The following is a 6,430-nucleotide window of genomic DNA, read 5'->3' as shown; positions in this document are numbered from 1 at the left end:
TTTTTCTAAAATTCAATTCTACCGTACAATATAATATGGTGACTATGGCCTAACATACATTTTTTTGAGAAAATTAACTTTTTGAAAAGTTGTGGACACTATTTGGTGAAGAGTAATTTAATTAATGTAAGTGGTAGCAACTCACCAAGCATCAATTCTACATCAAATGGACATTTTGAATTAGTGAGGCTTTTTTCCCTTAGTTGATAAACTTTTTTTTTTTTGTACACAGGAGGTTCTAAGGCAAGGAACAAAACAAAAAGCAAAACAGATTAATGAGAAAAAGAAATCCCATTTCTGTAGCAAATAAAATTAGAGTGGTCTTTTTGAAAGGATAATCCCAAATAATATACTCCCTGTTTTAATTTAACAGCAAATTTGCTGCCATTAGCTAATTGATTAGCCTCTCTCTATATATGTGGCTAAAACTTTAATGAATAGTTTTGGAATCGGCCCAATAATACAAAACATAAAAAAAAAATCGGAATTAAGAATTTTTTTACTAATGAACAACAACAAAAATCTATTCTCACTATTTTCTAACAACAGCACAAAGAAGTACCAGTGGTTGCTATCATCATGAGTGGGTGGAGCCCAATTTAAATTAATCAGAATTTATGGATGGATTTTAGACACTATTTTATTCGGTAGAAAAGTTATGTATATAAAAATAGCTAAAATTATTATTTGACAATACTTTTTAATTTGATCAAATTCTTCATTTTTTATTTCTTCAAATTAAAAAGTAATATCAAATAGTGAAAACATATGATCTTAATTTTAGTTATATTGTTTTAGTATTGGCAAAGTTTTATAACTATTTTAGTCATCATAATCATAGTTTCCTAAAACTATGCATATCAAAAATAATTATCTAAAAGTAATACCACTAAACGAAAAAGTAATGATGTATAATTAATACAGGATTAACAACACATTGCAATCAACTTTTACACACACAACTAGAAGGGTAATGCTAGGTAGAAAAAAAAAACAGCTAGAACTTGCCTTATTTAACATTAATTAATTGTTGCAAACAATTAATCAATGCTAAATAAGGCAAGTTATGAATGATTTTGCCTGATTTTCTTTGGTTACCAAACATTTCTGCAACTAGAATACAAGTAAGTGCAACCACGTAATCTTTCAATAATTCTCCATGTGTGTATTTTATCCTCAAAAAATATGTAAACTCAATTATGCATGCCAAATTAGGAATAGAATCAAGCACAGGCTTTGGAATATTCTTTGTCATGAGGCATGCTTCGTTTATAACCTTCCAAAAATGTTCAATTTCCTCATGAATAAGTTTGCAGGCCTCTTTTTCTGAAATGCCATATTGCTTCATGCAACATTATTCAACTGCGGAAGCAACATGAACCCTTTATTACTCATACTAAAAACAAATCAAATCCAAGAGCTCATCAGTTATATTTGTTGTATAATAATTGTCAATATACTTGCTGAATCATTTATTTATTCTTATATTATTTAAATTCAATTTTCAAACAACTTATGTAATATATATGAAAACTTCCATTTAACTGTTAATTACGGTTAAGAGTACAGGTAGTTATTAAAAGTTTGTGATAGTTGGTGAGGATAGGTTGGTATTGCTGTTAGCCTTTCTTTCACTTTCCAAGCTCTCTTATAAAAGAGTTTCCAATGAAACAGTAAAAAGATGTGTGAGTAGTGATATGTTATTATAGCAGATTAGCAGTATTTATATATTCCTACAACTTTGGCTATTTATAGCAAGTTGTCATAGATCTATTATAACTGAAAATAGAATGAGAACAAACTAAGTTAACTGTCACTAACTGACTTGATCTGATCTTGATCTTGATTTTTTTATCACATGACTTTTTTTTTTATCTCTATTACTTACCGTCAAACTCATGGTGAGTTTGGAAAGAACGTTGAGTTTGAAACGAAATTTTTTAAAGGTAGGAGCTAATAAGGCTTTGGTAAAAATGTCAACAATCTGTTCTGTAGATGGAATATGAATAACCTTCAATTGCTTTTAGTTGACCCTCTCACGAACAAAGTGTAAATCCAGCTCAAAATGCTTTATGCGACTATATAGAATTGGATTTTAGCAAGCAACACCACACTGATATTATCACAGAATAGAGTGGGAATAAAAGAGGTTTGAATGTGAAGTTTATTCAACAGGTTTTGTAGTAAAAAAATTTCAGAATCTACTGCTGCTAATCCTCAATATTTAGCCTCTGTGCTAGATCTACTAACTGAAGATTGCTTTTTGCTTGACCAGGAAACTAAATTGGTTCCTAGATATATTCCATAACCACAAGTTGATCTCCTGTCATCAATATTAGACCCAATCTGAATTTGTAAAACCAAATAATCTTAAATCAGTAGAAGCATGAAATAATATCCCTTGATCAAGAGTTCCAGCCATGTATCTCAAAATCCTCTTTACATATTTTCAGTGTGTAAAAAGAGGTTTTTGTATATACTGGCTAACTTTATTAACTGAAAAAGAAAGCTCATGTCTTGTAAGAGTTGCATATTGTAATGATCGTACTAAAGACTTGTATAAGGAGGGGTTATCGAATTTATCTCCTCCTTGGCTCGAGAGATTCAAATTTGTGACCATAGGAGTTGAAACACCTTTGGAGTGTAGCATATTTGCTTTTTCTAACAGATTTGTAATATACTTTGTTTGAGACAAGTGATAAGAATTTGAAGATAATTTAGTGGCTTCAATGCCTAAGAAGTAGCTAAACCCTCCAAGATCTTTTAGAGAAAAAACATTGTTCAATTGAGTAATAGTTGGTTGAATGACATTGTTATCATTACCAGTAATAAGAAGATCATCAAAATAAACTAAAATATAGAGAATAATGTTATCATAGGTTTTAACAAATAAGGAAAGATCTGACTAGTATTGAAGCCAATTTCAGAAACCAAGCTCGAGGATCTCGTTTAAGTCCATAAATTGACTTATTTAACTTAAATACACACAGGGAATCAGCCTGTTGGAAGCCTAGTGGCTGAGACATGTATACAAATTTATGAGATCTCCATTCAAAAATGCATTGTTAAAATTTAGTTACCTGATTTTCCAATGAAAGCTTAAAGCCAAAGATAGTACCACCCGAATTGTAGATGGTTTAATGATAGGAGCAAAAGTTTGATCATAATCAAGTCCCTCGATTTAGTGGTTATCCCCTTTGCCACTAATCGAGCTTTGTACTTCAATATTTGACCATTTGAATATATTTTGATGGCAAAAGTCCATCTACATCCGATTACCTTGTCGATGGTTACTGAATTTACCAATATCTATATGTTTGTTCTGTATAAGACTTGTAATTCTTCCATCATAGCATTTTTTTCGATGTGATGATTTTAGTGCAGCTGCAACTGAAGAGGATATATTATTAATAAGATCAAGATTGGTAGAAAGTGAGGCTATGAGAGCTTTTAGTTTAACAATTCCTGATTTGGATCTGGTATGCATATGGTGCATGTTAAAGGGAATTTTTGTAAGGGGTGAATTTTCAAATCGAATGACAATGTCATTGATTAGTATACTATGAGGATGTAAGAAAGTGTGAGGCTATTTAGACTTGGCCTGTGAGGTTGTTAATGAAGTGGTGGGTTCTGAAGATTGCAATTGTGAGATCACATGACTAGGGGAAGTAGCATGAGTGGAAGTAGTAGTTGGAGATGTTAATAAAGCTGTAGAACTTGAATAAGGTGGAGGAAAAGAAATAATTAGCATAAAAAGAAATGTATGAGGAAATTGAACTGTTGGCAAGGAAGGCTTTGTAAATGAAAATAGTTCAGAATAAGGATATCTGCCTTCATCAAACAAGACATGTCTTGTGATTATAACTTTACCTTATCTTATCAAACATTTGTAGCTTTTGTGATGAGGTGCATAACCAAAGAATACAGAAAGTTGTATGTGACTTAAAATCTAATTTATGAGAATTATAAGGCTTCAAACAAGGAAAGGCAGCACTACCAAAATTTTATTTTAAAAAAGAATAATCAGGTGGATGATGATGTAAAAGTTCAAATGGGGAAAAATATTAGTTAGAGGAAAAGAGTCTGTAATGATATATGTAGCAGAGATAAATGCATTATCCCAATGGATTAAGGGCATTGAGGTAGTGGCTAAAAGTGCCAAGCCAACTTCGCTCACATGTCTGTGCTTTTTCTCTGCCTTTCCATTCTGTTGATGAGTGTAAGGGCAGGAGAATCGATGAGTTACACCTTCTTGAGCTAGATACTCAGTAAATGCAGTAGAAAAGTACTCTTTACCATGATCAATCTGTAATTGTTTCAGCTTCAAACCAGTGAACTTTTTCATTTCAGCTTTAAATTGTAAAAAAGCTTGGAAAGCCTGTGATTTGGTATGCAGTAAGTAAATACAAGTATACCTAGTGTAAGCATCTATAAACCATCTCTAAAAGGGCATGAAAATTAAAATAATCCAGTTTAAAAGGGAGTAGATGCATTTTAGCCTGACAACAATATTCATAATGACTTGATTTTATTGAATGTTTAGAAATAGGTAGATTACGTTGATTCATTACAAAGATAACTATTTTTGAAGTATAGTAACCTAAACGTTTGTGCCACAAATTGTAAGTATCTAATTGTGAAGTATAAGTAGTGGGAAAAGAAATATAAGAAACAGAATCTGATGTAGTGGGATTACTAATCTTAGGTTTAGTTCTGGTTACAGCAATTCTATCAAACTTGTACACCCCATTATATGGAGCTCCTTGTAGAAAAACCTCATAGGTGCCCTGAGATTTCACATAGAAAATGTTAGGATGAAACTCAAAAAAGCATGCATTATCAGTGACAAATTTATGTACACTTACTAAATTCTATGTAATTTCTAAAACAAGCAAGAATTTGTTTAAAAGAAAGCATTTCTTGGTATCTAAATTAACTAAATATGAATGACCAGTATGAGATATACTACTACCTGATCCATTACCTAAGAGAAGTTGATCGATACCAAGAAATTCAGAAGGTGCCAAAAGTGATACTGCATCATTTGTGACATGATTGCTTGCACCTGTGTAAGGAAGCCAGCTTGCATCTGATAATGTGGAGGAAGAAGCCATATATGCTCTTGGATTATGAAATATAGTAGGAGGTGGTAATAATCCAGATTGAATTGGAGATCTTGAAGTAGAGGAAGTAGCTTGATATTGTGGATCAAAACGATGAAATCATAATAATGCTGTATGACCTATTCTTCTACAAACTTGACACATTTGTCTAGAATCAGAATTTGCAAACCTGGCTCTCTGACTTCTTCCAACATAATTTGTATTATTAGGTGGTCTTGAAGTGAAGATGTTGATTGAGTATAATGTGCCTGCATTGTTCCCAATGTTGTCTTTTGAATTTTCTCGATCATTTCTTCATGTCCAAGAAGAAGTGCTTCAGCTTCAATAAGGGATATGGACCCCAATTTTCCCATAACTATTGAGAGATATAATGCATAATCTTCATTAAAGCCATCTGTAATAGCTAATATGTATCTTTAAGAGACAAAGTGTAGCCTATTGATGCCATAGAGTCTACAATTTCTAGGATCTTCTTTATATACTCTGTAGCAGTCGTCCTTATTTTTTTTTTTACAGATTTCAATTGATTCCTCAATTGTTGAATCTTGATCTTTGAAGTCTTAGCAAAATATTCAGTAATGGTTGTCCAAGCTTGATGAGCATATTTGCAGTCCAACATTCGATTCTTAAAGGTGAGGTCTAGAGAGGAGAGGAGCCATGTCATAAGGTAAAATAATCTTTTTTCTTCCAATCTTTATATGTTTTTGATTCTGTTTCAGCTTCTTTTGTACCATCGGACTCAAACTGTAATGGGATATTGTCAGCACAAAGATGATCAACAAGATCATTAGTATTGATAACATGAAGAGCAAGTTGCCGCCAAGTCCAAAAAGTATTTTCAGTCACTTTATTTAGAACGGATGTAGTAAAAGGTGGAGAAACGGGGGAAAGGGATGAAGAAGGAGTATTCTGACGAGGGATGACTGAGGCTATGGATTGATCACCAAGGCTTTGATACCATGAAAGAGTTTTCATAAAATAGTAAAAAGATGTATGAGTAGTGTGAACTGTTATTGTAGCAGTATTCATATATTCCAATAGATGATACAGTTTTGGCTATTTATAACAAGCTGACATAGATCTGTTACAACTGAAAACAAAATGAGAACAAACTAAGCTAACTGTCACTGAAAGATTTGATCTTGATCTTGATCTTGATCTTTTATCACATTACTTTCTTTATCTGTATTATGTTATGTTTTTGTGTGACATTATCATTAGACGATACATGTTTTTAAGTTAATCATGTAATTTTTTATTAAAATAACATACATCATTATATATAACAATTTATTAACGAAATTATA

The sequence above is a fragment of the Arachis ipaensis genome, chromosome B08 (genome assembly GCF_000816755.2).
Source record: "Arachis ipaensis cultivar K30076 chromosome B08, Araip1.1, whole genome shotgun sequence".
NCBI classification, from domain to species: domain Eukaryota; kingdom Viridiplantae; phylum Streptophyta; class Magnoliopsida; order Fabales; family Fabaceae; genus Arachis; species Arachis ipaensis.
This window is presented reverse-complemented; position numbering follows the sequence as displayed.